General features: G+C 44.8%; 1 long non-coding RNA gene across 2 annotated transcripts; it reads right to left on the bottom strand.

Moving 5' to 3' along the window:
- Nucleotides 1–8,642: 8,642 nt before the first annotated feature.
- On the bottom strand, nucleotides 8,643–19,707 carry LOC118520529 (uncharacterized). 2 transcript variants are annotated; one of them, XR_004909708.2, is made up of 3 exons: nucleotides 19,574–19,707; nucleotides 18,883–18,971; nucleotides 8,643–9,547 (listed from the first exon to the last, which is right to left on the bottom strand). It is a non-coding gene; the product is annotated as an uncharacterized LOC118520529 (long non-coding RNA). The 2 variants fall into 2 exon arrangements; XR_013448202.1 differs by lacking the exon at nucleotides 19,574–19,707 and having other exon boundaries at nucleotides 18,883–19,385.
- Nucleotides 19,708–19,712: the final 5 nt, after the last annotated feature.

Raw genomic sequence — 19,712 nt, 5'->3', positions numbered from 1 at the left:
TCCATGAATAGTGCTCCTGGAATTGGGTAACACAGAAACCCTATTTGTAGTAATGCTTCCGGTATTGCAGACCTTTCATGAAATGATATATATTAGAACTCTTGGTTACTTGCACGATTAAATATTTACTTATGAACTGTTATCTCCTCAAAAAATATAGAGCACTAGACTCTCAGAGTTGGAAGAAACCACAGTTACTAATTTAAAATTAAATTCCCACCATGTGCCATTCTAGGCCCTGTTCTCCACGCCCTGCACTAAACATGGAGCTTAACATCCAACCTTCTACCCATTACCAGAATCCCTTCTTCAGTAGGCCTAATAGTCCCTGGGCCTTGACTTAAACACTTCTATGATAACTGACTTCCAGGTGCTTATATTGGTGCTCTCTGGGCTGTCCGTGACCCCTAGAAGGGGGCAGCAATTCGGCTGCATAGAACTATGGTATTACTCATGTAGAATACAATGGAACTGTCTCCCTGCCTTGGCTTGCTCACCAAGTTCCAGTGTTGTTTTTTACACAAACATAGATAACTGAGATCCCATGTAACTCCCCTCAGCCTTAGTTCTCTCCTCATGAAAATGGTGTAACAGAGTTACCTCTTACAGAGTAAGTACTTAACAGTAATCATTCTTATCATCATCATTATCATCATCTGTGTCAAAATCTGTTGGCTTGGCTCCAACCCATAATTTGAGTCCACCAAAGAACTAATGAATTTGGGGCACTTGGGTGGCTCAGTCGTTAAGCATCTGCCTTCGGCTCAGGTCATGATCCCAGGGTCCTGGGTTCAAGCCCCACATCGGGCTCCCTGCTCCACGGGAGGCCTGCTTCTCCCTCTCCCACTCCCCCTGCTTGTGTTCCCTCTCTCCCTGTGTCTCTCTCTCTGTCAAATAAGTAAAATAAAATAAAATCTTAATAAATAAATAAATAAAAACTAATGTATTTAATTAGCTCATTACCTAATCTTTATTTGAACTTGTTTCTGAGACTACATTGACTTTTACTCATTTTGTTTTTATTTTTACAAATCTGACATCCGGGAGTGCTTGGGTGGCTCAGTCATTTAAGTAATAATAACTTGTCTGTCCAATGTTCAGATCCTAAAGTATTTTATCAAATGAAGAAACTACTTTGCTTCCTAGGATTTTACTGGAAGCCCAGGCTTATATGACACTTAGTGTTTATCAAGTACTTATTATTGAGGATGCCTAGGTGGCTCAGTCAGTTAAGCATCTGCCTTCGGCTCAGGTCATGATCCCAGGAGCCCCACGTTGGTTCCTTTATCAGCGGGGAGCCTGCTTCTCCCTCTCCCTCTGCTGCTCCCCCTGCTTGTGCTCTCTCTGTCAAATAAATAAATAAAATCTTTTTAAAAAATCTGACATCCCAATTCCTTCATTTTCAGATTCAACTTTTTAAATTTTATTTCTTTTTAGATTTTTATTTATTTATTTATTTGACACAGAGACAGAGAGTACAAGCAGGGGGAGCAGCAGAGGGAGAGGGAGAAGCAGACTCTGCGCTGAGCAGGGAGCCCGATGCAGGGCTCCATTCCAGGACCCTGGGATCATGACCTGAGCTGAAGGCAGTTGCTTAACCACCTGAGTCACTCAGGCGCCCCAGATTCCAACTTTAAAATCAAATATGATTTGGTATTTATTATTCTTCTGTCATTGTCCTGTTTTATACTGAGCTGCTGTTCATAAATTAAAAGAGGTACATATTTAAGATATTTAACTCAATTTTAGACTCCAGTTTTCACCCTCCCACACCTAACTAGAAAAATAATCAAAGTGTTGATTTTTCTTCTCTTCCTCCATCTTCCATCTCCCCAAGTTTAGGAAAACTGGAATGAATGCACAGATATAGTCGGGACCAGAGCATTAAAGGGGAAGTGCCCATGGGTCCACCATGGCATAGCAGTAAGCTAGACTAACAGCAGACTTGCAGCCTATGTTTATACAATTTTTTTTTTAGATTTTATTTATTTATTTATTTATTTATTTATTTGACAGAGAGAGACAGTGAGAGCAGGAACACAAGCAGGGGGAGTAGGTGAGGGAGAAGCAGGCTTCCTGCCAAGAAGGGAGCCCGATGAGGGGCTCAGTCCCAGGACCCTGGGATCATGACCTGAGCCGAAGGCAGACGCTTAACGACTGAGCCACCCAGGCGCCCCTGTTTATACAATTAAAGTGGGCTTCTACCTCTAGCCATTTGATGCTTCAAGGACTATTGCTCAAATCTTTTTTTATCCCCCTAAAACCAAATCCTTATAAACATAAGCATTTATCAGTTATTTCCAACATCAGTGCTATCAACATTTTGAATCTGACAATTCTTTTTTGGGAGAGTTGGGGGCTGTCCAGTGCATAACAGGATGTTTAGCAATATCCTGCCCTCTAGATGCCAGTAGCAAACCTCACCTCTCCCCAATTACCAAATGTGCCCTGAGGGACAAAATTTCCTCAGGTTGAGAACCTTAACCCCAGGTTGAGCTAGAGAATGTCAAATAAATGACTTGAGGATTCCTAACCTTCTGGCCCATTTGTCCTGGCTGGTAGGGTCTTCTCTGCCTGGAAGCAGGAAAAAAAATAATTTACTTCTTTCATGTATTCATACTTTACTTCTAGATATCTTGACTAAAGCTTCCAGGAAGAGTGCCTTGACTGTCAGAAGCATTGCAATTAGGAGACTGATGATAATTCAGACTAGAAAGGCTCACGCCCATTGTAATGACTCTTTGGCTTGTTCTTCTGAGGGCCACTCTGCCACTGACAGATGGGAAAGAAAGGGAGACAAAGGACAAAAGGCTCTGAGAAAGCATACAGATGGAAAAGGAGAGCTTTCCCTTTGGGCAAGAAGTCTTCACTGACTCATTGCTAGCCTCAACCACACCTCTAACCACAAACTGGGATCCCACCTTTCATGGCACCCTTAGTCATGTTCCCTCCTTCTCCTCAACTTAACAGACCCATTTCCCTAGCCGTTCCTTATGTGAAGTGATTCCCAAACCCCTTGCTGATCATCTCCCCAGAGCACTGTAGCTTAGCATAATGTTCAGCATAGTATTCCTTATCCTGACGTATATACCCTCCACCATCTGACATCTTGTCCCTCCTCCCTCCATGTTGCTCTAAAGAGCATAAAGAACTGTGTGTAATCCCTGAGTGTACCATAATGTTACAGATCTCCCATATCCTATTCACAGATTCTTTTTTTCTCCCCACAGATTATTTGCCTAATACTTGCTTGTCTCTCAAAACTGGGTTCAAGTGTCACCATTTTGGGACACCTTTCCTGACAACCTCCCCATTCCTAATCTGATTTTCAGTGCTCCTTCCTCCTCCTCAGGAGGTTCCTTCCCCCGTTCCACCATACCCTGTGCTCTGTGCTTATTTCTATCACAGATAGTACCTACCACATCATTCCATAATTATTATTTCTTTTTCCTGCCCCCCCTTCCGGGCCATGGACCATGATCTTAGTAAGTCAAAGATATGATGGTAGCAAGTACCCCAGAGCTTCAAGGAGAAAACAGATGAGAACCACTGCACTGGACTGTCCATTCCTTGAGGGTAGGGCCACATCTTTAGCCATTCACCTCCAGTATCCAGCACTTGGCCTGAATGCAGTTGATGCTCAGTGAATGTGCAACAAATGCATGAATGCGTCAGGCAGAAGGGAATTGCTCTCAGCTGGCTAGCCACACATTTAGTGATCTTATTTTTGAGTGTCATGAGGATGCAAAGGGGACCAAGATGGAGCCAGAAAGCTGATGGAATCCTGCCATCACCCCATTCACCTATATCTGTCATAGGTGTGCAAGTTCCTTATTCATGGCAACAGCAGAGAAAGTGCTGAACAGGTAGGTATTTGATGAGTTAATCAATGTCACAACTTCCCCATTCCCAAGAACTGAGGTTCCTGCTGCCCTCCACCATAGGTTAGCAAGATTAAATATAAAATAAAATAAAAACCAGCCCTCCCACATATTTAATATTACTTTCTGAATTCCCTGGGGCCGGGGCCGGGGGGAAGGCAGGCAGAGAGCATTATGAGTCAGCGCCACTGAAAACTGAGCCAACCGCAGCCATTCTGGTCTGGATGGTGGCCCGGAACTGCTGACAGGAGTGGAACTAATCTGGGCCTGAGAATTGCACTGTGACTTTGATCCTCCTCCTTTCCGGGGCGGGGTGGGGGAAAGGACAGGCCTTTTTTTCAGAGTGTAAGAATTGGGGCCCTAGTACCTTAGGTGGGAAACACCAGTGTGGAGACTTTCACCGGAGAATATTTTCGATCAGTAAATGTTAACACACTGGATTTTCTACTTCAGTCTCAAGAGGGTTTCCAGACAGGGCCTAGCCTGGGAGTTCCAGAGCTCTAATTAGCTATTAATTGGTCATTTAAGTTATAATAGCTTGTCTGTCCAATGTTCAGATCCTAAAGTATTTTACCAAATGAAGAAACTCTTTTGCTTCCTAGGATCTTACTCGAAGCCCAGGCTTATATGATGCTTAGTGTTTATCGAGTACCTACTATTGGGGGCGCCTGGGTGGCTCAGTCGGGTGGGCATCTGCCTTCAGCTCAGGTCATGGTCCCAGGGTCCTGTTTCTCCCTCTCCTCCCTGCTCATACTCTCTCTCCCTATCTCTGTCTCTCTAATAAATAAACAAAATCTTGGGCGCCTGGATGGCCCAGATGGTTAAGCGTCTGCCTTTGGCTCAGGTCATGATCCCGGGGTCCTGGGATCGAGTTCCACATCAGGCTCCCTGCTCAATGCAGAGCCCGCTTCTCCCTCTCCCTCTGCCACTCACTCTGCCTGTGCTCTTCTGTCTGTCTCTCTGTCAAATAAATAAATAAAATCTTAAACAAACAAACAAACAAAATCTTAAAAACAAACAAACCACCTACTATTGTATTACTGGGGACCCTGAAATCTCATGATCCTCCTGCCCCTCAGAAATGGACTCGATAGGACATGACCAAGGCAAGTGTTCTCGCTATAGCTGGTCTATGACTAAAAGGACAGCCTTATAGTAAAGGCTTATCTGCTAGTCCCTAGAAAAAGGAAAACAGATTTCCAAAGTGTAGCACTAGCAGAGCTCAGAGAAGTCACCTTCTTACCCTAATGAAGTAGGAAGGGCACCAGTAAATACCCAGGGCTTTACCCTTTTTTTTTTTTAAAGATTTTATTTATTTATCTGAGAGAGAGAATGGGAGACAGAGAGCATGAGAGGGGAAGGGTCAGAGGGAGAAGCAGACCCCCCGCTGAGCAGGGAGCCCGATGCGGGACTCGATCCCGGGACTCCAGAATCATGACCTGAGCCGAAGGCAGTTGCTTAACCAACTGAGCCACCCAGGTGCCCCAGGGCTTTACCCTTTACCCACATTCTGGCCAGAGAAGGAAACCTGGGCTCCAGTGCAGGGGTCTGGCTCCTGGGCTCTGTCATGATTGTGGGAGAGCTGGAGAAGAAATCCGCACCCCCACGCTAGGCTCAGGGCCAGCCTCCTCCCTCATTGTGCACAACCTTGATCCAGGGGCAGGAAGTGGCACCCTGCATTTTTGAAGCCCAAGGACTTTGGTCTTTGTTTTTTGTTTTTTCGTTTTGTAAGATTTTATTCATTTGGCAGAGAGGGAGAGAGAGAGAGCTCGCGTGTGCAAGCGCACAAGCAGGGTGAGTGGCAGGCAGAGGGAGAGGGAGAAGCAGGCTCCCCGCTGAGCAGGGAGCCCAATGCAGGACTCGATCCCCGGATCCTGGGATCATGACCTGAGCCGAAGGCAGACACTTAACCCAGGTGCCCTGGACTTTGATCTTTGGAGCTGGATGAGCTGAATACAACTAGAGCCAAACCTGCTTTTGGTAACCTTTTTTTTCCCCCCAATTAACATATCATAGACATTTTTCCACTACAACACTTACAGATCTACTTTCTCCCGTGGCTACATCATTTTTATTGTATGGATGTACAATAATTTATTTTGCCAATTCCCTTCTTAGAACATTTGAGTAATTTTTCTCTCCTTTAAACAACAGGGTTAAGGGCGCCTGGGTGGCTCAGTCAGTTAAGCATGATCGAATCCCCTCATCTGGCTCCCTGCTCAGCGGGGAGCCTGCTTTTCCCTCTCCCTCTGCTGCTCCCCCTGCTTGTGTGCACTTTCTCTCTCTCTGTCAAATAAATAAATAAAATATTTAAAAAAATAAAAAAAAGTAAAATCTTTAAAAGAAAACAAACAACACAGTAAATATCCTTGTCACTCTATTATTTCCTTTGACTAAATTCCTTCAAATTGCTGTTATCAGAAGGGATGCACATTTAAAATTTTACTAAAATTACCAAATTACCCTATAGAAAGATTATACTATTTTGTATTCCTATCAACAGTGTATGAATAGATCCGTTTTTTCATACTGACCCCAACACTGGGGCTTTATCTTTTTAGTTTTATCAATATGATGGGGAGAGTGATTTGTATTTCTTTCATTGTCAGTGTATTTGAATAACCTTTTTATAGCCATTTTTCTTTTTTCTACTGAGAACTACTACCTGTTAAGAACTTTGCCTATTTTTTTTTTTTAAGATTTTATTTATTTATTTGACAGAGAGAGACACAGCGAGAGCTGGAACACAAGCTGGGGGAGTGGGAGAGGGAGAAGCAGGCTTCCCAAGGAGCAGGGAGCCTGATTTGGGGCTCGATCCCAGGACCCCGGGACCATGATCCGAGCCAAAGGCAGACGCTCAACGCCTATTTTTAAAAAAATTTGTCTTCTTCTTGTTGATTTTATAGCAGTTCTTTACAAAGTAAGATTTGAGCCCTTTGACCATTCAATATTGCAAACTCTTTTCCTACTTTGTCATTTGTCTTCTAATCTTGCTTATTTTGTTTTTGCTGCACGGTTTTCACTTTAATCTAGTGAAAACTGATGTAGGAAAGATGTTAGGGTTCGAAGCCAACTGCCAAGAAAGAATTCTTGAGATGTCTTTGGTGCAAAAAGGTGGTTTTATTAAAGCCCAGGGACAGGACCCACACGCAGAATGAGCTGCACTGGGGTCATGAGGGGTGGCCCATTATATACTTTCAAGTTGGGAGGGGGTTAGGGATAGCTTAAGTCTCTAAGGAATTTGGAAGTTAGGTTTCCAGGACCTTGAGGGGGCTAGCTATTGTTGGGAAAAAGTCATTTATTACTGACTAGTAAAACCTTAGTCATGACACCCTTCAGATGTGTATCAGTGGGTCATATGCTTGGAGGATGATTGCCAACAAGTATCTTCAGGGGTAGAGATAAAGGAAGCTTCCTAGGGAATTTTTATATGTTAAAGTAGACTTACAGGATCCTGGAGGGTCAGGCTAAGATTACCTTTTGCCTTTAGCCAAGTATTAACAGTGAGGTAGTTGAGTCCCTAGAGGAATGTCACTCTAGACAAGTCCTAGAGGAGTTTCAAGGACTTGTCAATGGACTGTTAGTAGGAAATTTAATAATTTTTCTTCTGTCTTTGTTTCCCACATCAAAAACTCTCAATACTGGGGGTGCCTGGGTGGCTCATTCGTTGAGCGTCTGCCTTTGGCTTGGGTCGTGATCCCGGGGTCCTGGGATCGAGCCCCGCATGGGGCTCCCTGTTCAGCGGGAAGCTTCTTCCTCTCCCACTCCCCCTGCTTGTGTTCCCTCTCTCCCTGTCTCTCTCTCTCTTTCAAGTGGATAAATAAAATCTTAAAAAAAAAAAAAACTGTCAATACTAACCTTGGTTGTAAAATTAAGAAAGGCCTTTTCTACCCCCAAGATTATAAAAATATTCTCCTGTTTCTTCTTTTAGGATTTTATTTGCTTGTTAATATTAAAACCTGTAAACCTTCTGAAATTTACCTTTGTGTCTAGTATGAGGAAGGAGTTCAATTTTTTTTTTAAGATTTTATTTATTTGTCAGAGCGAGCGAGCACAAGCAGGGGGAGGGGCAGAGGGAGAAGCAGGCTCCCCCCTGAGCAAGAAGCCCCAAGTGGGACTTGATCCCAGGACCCCGAGATCATGACCTGAGCCGAAGTCAGACAGTGCTTAACTGATTGAACCACCCAGGTGTCCCAGGAGTTCAACTTTTTTATCCCCAAATGGTTAGTCAATTATCCAGACATTTTTATGTGGCATCTAAGGCTCTTTATGAACTGACCTCATCCTACCTCTCCAATTTCATCTCCCACTTTTCTGCCTGGAACTCTATATCCCCCCCCCGCCTTTTTCTTTTAAGATTTTATTTATTTGTCAGAGAGAGAGAACACAAGCAGGGGGAGCGGAAGGCAGACAGAGAAGCAGGCTCCCTCTGCCGAGCAAGGGGCCTGATTCGGGACTCCATCCCAGACCCTGGGATCATGACCTGAGCCGAAGGCAGATGCTTACCCCACTGAACCACCCAGGTGTCCCTCTAGGTCCCCTTCTTATCAAACCATATACAGTTCCTGGAATGTAACATCCTGCTTCATTTCTCCACAACTTGGCACATGTTAGTTTCTCTGCCTACACTGCCCTTCCCTAGGTCCCTTTATTTCTCTGACCAGCAACTGTTTATCCTTCCAGAAAATTCCTGGCACATGGTAGGTGATAATGGAAATGTTGGGGTTCAGAGCCAATGGCCAAGAAAGAATTCTTGAGACATTTTTGGTGCAAAAAGGTATTTTTATTATAGCACAGGGACATGACCCGTGGGCAGAAAAAGCTGCCCTGGGATTGTGAGGAGCAACTGATTATATACTACGCAGTTGGGGTAGGTAAAGACAAAGGAAGTTTCCAAAAGGATTTTCATATGCTAAAGAAGACTCACAGGATCCTGGAGGCTGAGCTCTTGTCGAGCTAAGGTTGTTGTGCCCTCTAGCAAATCATGAACATTAAGACAGTTGGGAGTTCCTGAAGGAAGGTCATACTCTGCCTGCCTCAAGAATGGCTGCAGGTTATAAGGAAATTTAATTTTATCTACATTTCCTTCTGCCTTTGTTCCCCACATCAGTAGGTATCATTAAATGTTTGTCAACTGAATGAATAAATCAATCACTTCTACCCACTTTTAGCACAGAGTGGCCTCCGTGGGTGACATGTGCAATGGAAGGATGTAAAATTGGGAAGTGAAGTTGACAGGGGAAATCCGCACAGCCATATGATTTAGGGTGTCAGCTTCCTGCTGTGGTTCTGCGCCCTTGACTCGCCAGACCTGCCCACATCTCTCCCTCCTCTTCCCCTCCCTTTTCCAGCCCCAGACCAATGATTTCAGTTGGCTGTAGCCTTCTTCCCACTTCACTGTAGCATTAATCTTTGTGACTGTGATTCCTGCCCTGATACAACCATAGCTTCTACACCGACCGCCGGTGCTCTCCAGAAAGGCGTGTATGCACACGTGGGTGAGTGTGAGAGAGAGAGAGAGATGGAGAGAGAGTGCAGTCCTTCTCCAGTCTTCCTCCATTCAGGAGTCCTGCTATCTGTCTCAGATCTGGGGAGCAGTTTCAGCAGCTTTCCTGGGTGGGGAGGGGATGGTTCTCTTACTTCAGCCTCCCTTACAGCAATCCACTCTGAATACAAATAATAATCACTACCATTTGCTAAATCCCTACTATGCACTAGCAGGCACTTTACATCCATTGTTTCTTTTTAAAGATTTTATTTATTTATTTGACAGAGAGAGACACAGCGAGAGAGGGAACACAAGCAGGGGCAGAAGGAGAGGGGGAAGCAGGCTTCCTGTGGAGCAGGGAGCCCGATGCGGGGCGCGATCCCAGGACCCTGGGATCATGACCTGAGCCGAAGGCAGATGCTTAACGACTGAGCCACCCAGGCGCCCCCATTGTTTCATTTAATCCAAAAACATATCAGCAAGGTAGATATTAAAATCTCTATTTCACAGATGAGGAAATTTGCCCAAGGTCACACAGCTACTAAGGGTTACAGCAAGGATTTAAACACAGTTGTATATAAACAGTAACTGTCCTAGATGATTCACAACCAACCCAGTGGGCAGCCTCAAGGCTAGAGGTTCAGGGCTGTGAGATTCTCAGCTCCCCAGCCTCACATTCTAGGCACTCTACAGCTACTATCCAGTTTCTTGATTAGTACACTTCCGTATGCACTCATTCATTGATTCAATGACTTTTGTTGAGCTCAGTGAAACATACACTCTCTTTGAAATTAGCCAAAAATTTTAATCCCATCTCCACCACTATGTTACCTTAAGCAAGTCACTAAACCTCTCAGACACTGGCTTTACTTCACTCTGAGGTTGATAATACCAATGTGCTGGATTACTCTGAGGATTAAATGAGATATTGGAGATCAGGAGGCATCAATTACTTTTAAAATATTCGTCTGTTTTCCTAGCTAACACATGAAAAGTCCACGCTCTCTTGTCTACTCAAAGATATTGCTCCTGCAATTATTTTCTTTTTCTCCTAAATTGTTAATTTTCCTCACTCTGCTGGATCAACACATAACCTACTGTAATCGTGTTATCTACCAATTCAGGGGGAAAAAATCCCACCCTTAACTTCATTACTCTTCCAACTACTGTCCCATTTTGCTAGAGCAAAGTTCCTAAAAGGGTTGCCTATATGATGTAGTTTTTGGAATGTTGGTGAGGTCCAGAGCTGATGGCCAAGTTCTTGAGAGAGACATCTTTGGTGTAAATAGGTGATTTTATTAAAGGACAGGGACAGGACCCCTGGGCAGGAAAAGGTGGTACACCTGGGTTGTGAGGGGTGACTGATTATATACTTGGAAGTTGGGGGAGGTAAGGAAAAAGGGAGGTTTCCAAAAGGACTTTGATATGCTAAAGAAGACTCTCAGGATCCTGGAGGCCTGGCTATTGTCAAGCTAGGGTTGTTTTTCTCCTCTAGCAAAGCATTAACATTAAGACAGTTGGGAGTTTCCTGGAGGAACGTTATTCTCTGCCTGACTCAAGTATTTGTCAATGGGCTGCAGGTTATAAGAAAATTTTATCTACATTTCCTTCTACCTTTGTTTCCCACATCACTATGGATGGGAGGGTGCTGTTAGGACTCCCAAGAAATTGAGTCTATGGGTCTATCAACAACTTAACTTCCATAGACCTGTAAGAATGCTTTTTTTCTTGTAAACCAGTAAGACTGATGGAGACTCATATCTTGCAGGACTGTGATCTCTGTAAGTTAACCATTTATTTTTTTTCTTTCCCTTAGTTTTAGGGCAGCCAGTGATGTGGGAGAACTAGGTTCTTTTCTCACGGACTCCAAGAATGAATCTCGTGGACAAAGGAGAGTGAGTAAAGCGACAGAGGATATTAAGCAAGGATACAAAAAAGCTCTCAGGAGTGAGAGGGGTCCTGACAGGGTTGGCACTGAGGGCTTTTAGGGTTGGACTTTTATAGAAAGTTAACCAGGGAACTTAAATCTTTTTGACTTCTCTACTTGACAGCATCTTTGTGTAAGTAGTAGGACTAGTGATAACATCTTTAATGGCTTACTTCTTTTTAGGGTCTGTTTATTTTCTATTGACCACAGGAGACTGTCATAAATAAGACTCCCCCCTCGGACATCTAGGGCAGGGGGGTCTGGAGTGTTCCCATATCTCTAGTTTCCTTACACCTCCGCATTTTTGGGATTTCTGTGAGCCTGATCATGGAGCCCCCTATATATCTCTCCCTACCTAGCCCTGCCTGTCCCTTTTTCACCAGGAGTGCCTGAGGAATGTCACACATATCCCCCCCTGGGTGGGGGGTAGTTTCAGGGTGTCAGCTTGTGCTTTGCCCTCAGCTTGCTTTCTGCTCCCTCATCATATAGGCACTTGGTCCACTTCCTCACCTCCAATTCTTTTAAATTTTTTGTTTCACTTTTTATTTATTTAAGTAATCTCTACACCAAGCATGGGGCTCCAACTCACGACCCTGAAATCAAGGAGTTGCATGCTCCTCTGACTGAGCCAGCCAGGTGCCCCCTCCAATTCTTTTCTTAATTCACTCTAAGCTTTGTCTATACTACTGCGCTGAAGCCTCTATGTCAAGATCGCCAATGGCTGCCACTATGCCAAATCCAATAGTCAAGCCTCAGTCTCCATCTTACATTACCTCTTAGCAGCATTTGTCGTGGTTAATCATTATCTCCTCAAAAAGATTTGACTTCTGGGATTTTGCACTCTACTGATTTTTCTTTCATTTTATTGGCTGTTCCTTTTCTGGGTCCTTTTCCTGACTTCTAAATGTTACAGGGCCCTCCACATCAGAATCCTTGGTCCTCATTTCTCTTATGTCTCCCTCACTCCCTAAACTCATCCAATTTCAGGACCTTAGACATCATTTATACAGCCCTGACCTCACCACTGGGCTCCAGACTGATATATTCAGAAAGCCTACTTGGCTCCCTTCTTTTATGTCTTACAAGCATTTCAAATTCAACTTGTCCAAAAAGAATTATTTTCTCCCTCTCACTCATGTACTGCTTTCCCAGTTTTTCCCATTTAGTAAAGGACACTAACATTTGCCCAGTTGCTGAGGTCAAAATCCCAGGGGTCATCCTTTATTCCTCTTTCCTTCATATTATTTAATTAAAAAATGGATCCTTAATCTGACCACTTCTTAACCACCTTAGGAAAGGCAGAGGGAGAGGGAGAAATAGAGTCCTCAAGCAGACTTCCTGCTGAGCACAGAGCCTCAATTGCCTGAGGCTCAATTCCACAACCCTGAGATCAAGACCTGAGCCGAAATCAAGAGTTGGCTGCTCAACTGACTGAGCCACCCAGGTGTGCCAAGGACACCAAATTTATGCTAAAACTCTAACAAATTGTAATCTGTCAGAGCATGCCTAGGGAACCAACTTAATTAGTATTATTCTAATGGCAATGACTAAAGGAATTGAATTGCTAGAAATTGCTGTGGAAGAGAGGGAGTAACTGGGCAAGGGCACCTCTGATGGGGGAATGGGAGCTTGAGAGTCCATCTGGACCCAGAGTGAATATACATCCATATATTCTATATATATCAAATTCATCATCAAACTGATTCTAAAGTTCTTAGTAATATTTTGCTTCCTATATTCCTTAATGACAAGAAGAGTGTCTTCTGGAGGGCAGGCAGGAACATAGCAATCCTTGAAATGCAGTCTTTCCATAGTGAATTAATATACTGATTTTCTAATTTATGTATCAGTCCTTTTTGAATATGTAAATCCCAGTAAGCTCCCCTGAGTTAGGATTCTCGAACTGAGTTGAGGCTTGGGCCCTGGGCTACGGTGACCAAGCAAGATGTTGCCCTGGCATCTAGCCTACATCCTTGGCTCTGTGTGAGGAACACTTAGGAAGTTCTAAGAGTAAACCATAGTTGAGGTGGTAGTGACTTAGATAAGGGTAGAAGCAACCGCCTCTCCCCTGGCTCATGCACTGCACTCATCCTGTCTCTCTCAAATAAATTAATTTAAAAAAAAGTTTGCTATAATCAATTAAAAAAGAGTGCTCCCTCCCATTGACTTCCAGGGTGACAGGATTATCTGCCCACATGGCCAATTTTTCACCATCTCGAAGGTACTTCACTTTTCCAGTAATGAAGTACCACCCTAATTCATACTCTTAACCACACAGGCCTAGGCCTGCTGCTGATGCCTAATTTCTTTTTCTTCCTTTTTAAAAGATTTTATTTATTTATTTGAAATAGAGAGAGTGAGAGAGAGAGAGAGCACGAGCTGGGTGGCAGAGGCAGAGGGAGAAGCAGGCTCCCCACTGAGCAGGGAGCCTGATGCCGGGCTCCATCCCAGGACCCTGGAATCAGGACCCGGGCCGAAGGCAGATGCTTTAACCGACTGAGCCACCCCTGATGCCTAATTTCTAACCATCACTCCATCTGTTTTTTATATCCTTTAATTATGTCTTTTTCCTGCTTGGAAAACCTTTAGTATCTCTACAAAGTTCAAACCTTTTGGCTTTCTATATGAATCTACATTGTAGCTGAAGTGGCCCACCTGCTAAATGTACCTTGGTTCTGCTTGCCAACATGTTTTTCCTAATTGATGTTCTGGGAATGCTCCTTCCCTCCATTTCTACCTATCCCAATGATACAATTTCATGGGAAAATGTCATCTCTAAAGTAATAGCTTTCAACATTTTCTAGTTAATGTCATGACTCAGTTTCCAAATACCACTGGTCCTATTATTACATACATTTTTTTTAACATTTTATTTATTTGACAGAGAGAGAGAAAGCACAAGCACGGGGAGCAGCAGGCAGAGAGAGGGACAAGGAGACTCCCCGCTGACCAGGGAGCCTGACGCGGGGCTCGATCCCAGGACTCCAGGATTATGACCTGAGCCGAAGGCAGGCGCTTAACCAACTGAGCCACCCAGGCACCCCTACATACATTTTTTTTAAATCTATTTTTCCCAAATTCATAGACATCGTTAAGAACAAACTGAATTTTGGGGTGCCTGGGTGGTCAGTCGTTAAGCATCTGCCTTCGGCTCAGGTCATGATCCCAGGGTCCTGGGATCGAGCCGCGCATTGGGCTCCCTGCTCTGCGGGGAGCCTGCTTCTCCCTCTCCCACTCCCCCTGCTTGTGTTCCCTCTCTCGCTCTGTCTCTCTCTGTCAAATAAATAAATAAAATCTTTTTTTTCCCTAAAGATTTTATTTATTTATTTATTTATTTGAGAGAGAGAGAGAGAGAGAGAGAGAGAGAGAGAGAGAGAGAAACAGCATGAGAGGGGATAGGGTCAGAGGGAGAAGCAGGCTCCCTGCCGAGCTGGGAGCCCGATGCGGGACTTGATTCCAGGACTCCGGGATCATGACCTGAGCCGAAGGCAGTCGCTTAACCAACTGAGCCACCCAGGCGCCCCAATAAATAAAATCTTAAAAAAAAAAAAAGAGATGAGGCGCCTGGGTGGCTCAGTCGGTTAAGTGTCTGCCTTCGGCTCAGGTCATGATCCCAGGCTCCTGGGATTGAGCCCTGCATCGGGCTCCCAGCTCGGCGGGGAGCCTGCTTCTCCCTCTCCCATTCCCCCTGCTTGTATTCCCTCTCTCGCTGTGTCTCTGTCAAATAAATAAATAAAATCTTAAAAAAAAAAAAAAAAAAAGAACTGAATTTCTATGATTAAATCACAAACTAATAAATAGAATATTTTATTTTGTTTTATTTTTTTAAGATTTTATTTATTTGTTTGAGAGAGAGAGAGCAGGAGCAGTGGGGAGGGGCAGAGGCAGAAAGAGAAGCAGGCCTCCCGCTGAGCAGAGAGCCCGATGAGGGGCTCAATCCCAGGACCCTGAGATCATGACCTGGGCCGAAGGCAGACGTTTAGCCGACTGAGCCACCCAGGCGCCCCTAGAATAATTATTTTAGTAGTTTAGATTACAATAACAGTTAAAAACAGAAACATACACACACAAAAAAAACAGAAACACAAAAGAAATAATTTGTCATATGCTGAAAGATAACAGTGGTTGTCTTTAGGTAATGGGGCAATTCTTTTGTATTTTCCAAAATTTGCAATAGTTGCAATAATGAACACGTACGAGTCTTTTTTTTTTTTTAATTTGAGAAAGAGTGGTAAAAGTGCAAGAGGGGGGTGGGGGAGAGGAAGAAAGAGGGAGAAGCAGACTCCCCGCTGAGCAGGGAGCAGGACACATCCCAGGACTCTGGGATCTTGACCTGAGACAAAAGCAGACACTTAACTGACTGAGCCACCCAGGTGCCCCAGATGTATCAGTCTTATAAAGGAAACACACATACATGTGTGTAAATTATTTTTTTTAAAGAAAAGAAACATCTAGATAGTTAAGTGTCTTAGTTGGGATCTCTCTAAAGTCAGACGTTGAGACAAGGACTGGGCACAGGCCATTTATTTGGGAGATGATTTCAGGAACCAGAGGGGGAAATGAGATAGAAAAGCAGGGGGGAAACAATATATTAACCAGTTAAGGGCGCCTGGGTGGCTCAGTCACTAAGCATCTGCCTTCGGCTCAGGTCATGATCCCAGGGTCCTGGGATCGAGTCCCACATGGGGCTCCCTGCTGGGTGGGGCACCTGTTTCTCCCTCTCCCACTCCCCCTGCTTGTGTTCCTGCTCTGTCTCTCTGTTAAATAAATAAAATCTTCAAACAAACAAACAAAAAACCAGTTAATACTATGGGCAACTGGAACCAATCCACCTAGGGAAGCCTCTGAAAAACTATGAAAACCATACCTCATAATTATCCTACTGGAGAATCTGTTGGCTGGAGCATTTACCTAAAGATCCTTGTCCCTCTATTTTTGAGGGTTTCCCCTGGAGACCTACACTCCCTCACCCTTCCAGGTTGCAGCTACACATAGCCAAGCAGCCTTCTGTAGAGTGGAGAAAGCTCTGGGGCAGCAAAGCAGAGAAATACTATAGTACATGACTGATACTGTGGGTTACCCAACTCCACAGCTATGTCAGATCTGGCAGGTTGATGCATCACACAAATCTCCTACAAGACAGAATTGTTGGGAAATTCTGTGCCCAACCTAGTTCACTTTTATTTCCAGCAGATGGTACCTGTCCAAGTGCCTAGTGGTGTACACCTCCCAAAGGTGTTACTCATGAGAACCACTGACCTACTAAGGCCTGACTCTATAGTCACATCTTCCCTATTACTTCCCATGTTACTCCTTTGAGTGTTTGGACCTTATGTGAATACAAATTTCAGACATTTATTCATGCAGCCCACCAAGTGATGTCCTGGAAAAAGCATGGATTTTGGAGTCAGAGATGCCGGCTATGGTTCCATTTACTGTGTGACCCTACACAAGTCATTTAGCCTCTTTTTTCAACTGCAAAAGGGGGGATGATAATGGTCCCTATTCCTAAGGTTGCTGTGAAGATTAAATGAGATAATCTCTATGAAATATTCAGTACAATGTCTGATGCATATAGTAAGAGCCCAAAAAACATTAGCTATTGTTTTGCTATTAAAAATGGTAGCTAAGGGGCGCCTGGGTGGCTCAGTCGTTAAGCGTCTGCCTTCGGCTCAGGTCATGATCCCAGGGTCCTGGGATCAAGCCCCACATTGGGCTCCCTGCTCCGCGGGAAGCCTGCTTCTCCCTCTCCCACTCCTCCTGCTTGTGTTCCCTCTCTCGCTATGTCTCTCTCTGTCAAATAAATAAAATCTTTAAAAAAAAAAAAAGGTAGCTAAGGCATGTTTCCTAAACCAGTCTCTGGCATTGAAGAGGGTTCCCAGTCCAATGGGTAAGACAAGATAGAGTACACAGAGTCCACACTGAAATCAGTGAAATATGGTACAGCGGAATCATGTACAGGTGCAATGGCCTGCTGGGGAAAGGAGGGGATCTGAAGGGCACCTGGGTGGCTCAGTCGTTATGTGTCTGCCTTTGGCTCAGGTCATGATTGCAGGGTCCTGGGATTGAGCCCCACATCGGGCTCCCTGCTCACAGGAAGCCTGCTTCTCCCTCTCCCACTCCCCCTGCTTGTGTTCCCTCTCTCGCTGTGTTGCTCTGTCAAATAAATAAATAAAATCTTTAAATTAAAAAAAAAAAAAAAAAAGGAGGGGATTGGAGCTTGGATCTGGAAGGATGAAGAAGCAGACTGCATAGTACAGCCCACAGGGCCTGGCCCTCAGCAGGCTCTTGAATTAGACCACAGGATCCAAGGGAATGAGAAAGAAATAGTGCCTTTGTGCACAACCCTATGGCCATCCCCAGTAGCTATCCATGCAGGGATTCTCATGGTTTTTTGGGGAAAATTAGGTCTTATAAAGTTGGTATTATCCCTTTGCTACAGAAAAGGTTAACATCCTGCATTAAGGGCTAGTTTCTGAGCTGTCCAGGGTTTAGAAATGATTCTGCCCTTTAGAGACATTCATGAACTGGAAGGAGTTTAGGCTTTCCTTAAATGTGCTCCTGCCCTCTACTACAATGTCACTGGAAGTTCAGCTCATAAGGCAATATCTTGTTCAAGGTATTTTCAGCATGCTAGCAGAATATCTAGCACACAGTAGGGCCTCAGTACTAGTTGCATGAAGGACACTCTACTGGATGAAAGACACTCAGCCTAATATTTACTCCTGGAGATGAATCTGGATTTACGGTCTCCCTCTCCTTCCCGGGATCCTTACTGACACTGATAAGAAGTATGAAGAGGGTCTGAGAGGCTCTGCTAAGAGCCAGGCGAGAGAGTATGGATAAGTACCTCCCCTCACTGTCTTGCCTCAAGTTCCTTTTTAACTAAGAAAGGTACATAGACGGGATGCCTGGGTGGCTCAGTCGGTTAAGCATCTGCCTTCAGCTCAGGTCATGATTCTAGGGTCCTGGGATCGAGTCCCACATGGGGGCTCCTTGCTCAGCAGGGAGCCTGCTTCTCCCTCTCCTTCTGCGTGCCGCTCCCCCTGCCTGTGCTCTCTCTCTGACAAATAAATAAAATCTTTAAAAAAAAAAAAAAAAAAAGGTACATAGGCCTACTCCCTCTGTCTCCAGGCTGTGAGCTTCTAGGGTGGCCCCTTTATTGCCCAGATTTGCATACAGCAATCTGTTACAGAACCTGAAATTTGTTCTTAGTTTCTGCTTCTCACGGTCTGGTTCTTAGTTTCTGCTGGGACAACCCAATCTAGAGTTTGACGGATATAAAATTCTGATCACATAAGCTGGAATCTGAGTGACTTTATGAGGACAGATGGCATCAAACGTTGGACATTTGGTCTACCAGGACACCACCTGTATTGAGGAAATGGTGGGGAGTAATCCAGGGGGCAAAAAAAGATGGGGAGGAGTAGAGGGGCAGGAAAGACAGAGATGTGGAGAGAGAAAGGCGAGCTACACAGAGGGGAAAACACGTAAAATGCAAGACAGCTCTTGGTCCAAATGGCAAGGGGTATTTCAAACATAATATCTGTAACTTTAGCTGTGTGACTTTGGGCAAGCTACTTTACCTGGCTGAGTCTGTCCAATCTGTAAAATGGAACGTGAAAACTTCCCTCACAGGAGGCTTCCAGTGTGCTGGTAACGTCTGTATTTTCACCTGGATAATAATTACATTGGAAAAAAAATAGAGCTGTACGTTTAAGATTTGTGCATTTTTCTCTATGTATGCTATACCATACTTCAATTAAAAGGCTTACAAAAAAATTAAGAACATTCCCTTTACAGGGTTGTGGTGAAGATTCAATAAAAACATGTTTATAAAGTCTAGCACAGTACTGGCACATTAATGCGCGGCCAGGGTCCACAGTCCAGATACAGGGGCAAGGAACTTTCTATCTCTTGGAGCCCAGAGGCTCTTCCTTGTTAAAACTTTTATGCTGCTGCTACGCTCGGAGTCTGTTTGCCTGACCAAATGACCGCGCCAGCTTAGGTATACGCTGGAAACCCGGCCAACCCGTCTCTATGGGAGAGGAGAGAGAGCTGGTGCTGCGAATCCGGGAGGAGAGGAGACACAGAAGAACCTGCAACGTGTCACCCAGGAGCCTCCTCCTTCCAGCAGAAAGCGCCCCCGCAGCCTAGAGTGGGGTCGCCGCGGCGCGCGGTGCAATGTGGGCCAGCAGAGGCACCGCCTCCCCGGCCGCTAGAGCCTCCCACGTGGCCGGCGGCTCGTGCTTCGCCCGGCCCCCGCCTCCTCCAAACCTGCGCAGTGAGGGGTGTCTAAACGCCAGCCAATCCGACCACTAGCCGCCAGAGGAGGAGATGGCGCAGGCTCGCAGCTCTGGCTTCCGCCCTCCGGCTCTTCACGAGGGGCAGGGGTGGGGTCCACCCCTGCGCGTCA

The sequence above is a fragment of the Halichoerus grypus genome, chromosome 5, assembly GCF_964656455.1.
Source record: "Halichoerus grypus chromosome 5, mHalGry1.hap1.1, whole genome shotgun sequence".
NCBI lineage: Eukaryota > Metazoa > Chordata > Mammalia > Carnivora > Phocidae > Halichoerus > Halichoerus grypus.
Note: the sequence above shows the minus strand (reverse complement) of the source record. Positions and strands in the feature narration are given on the sequence as shown.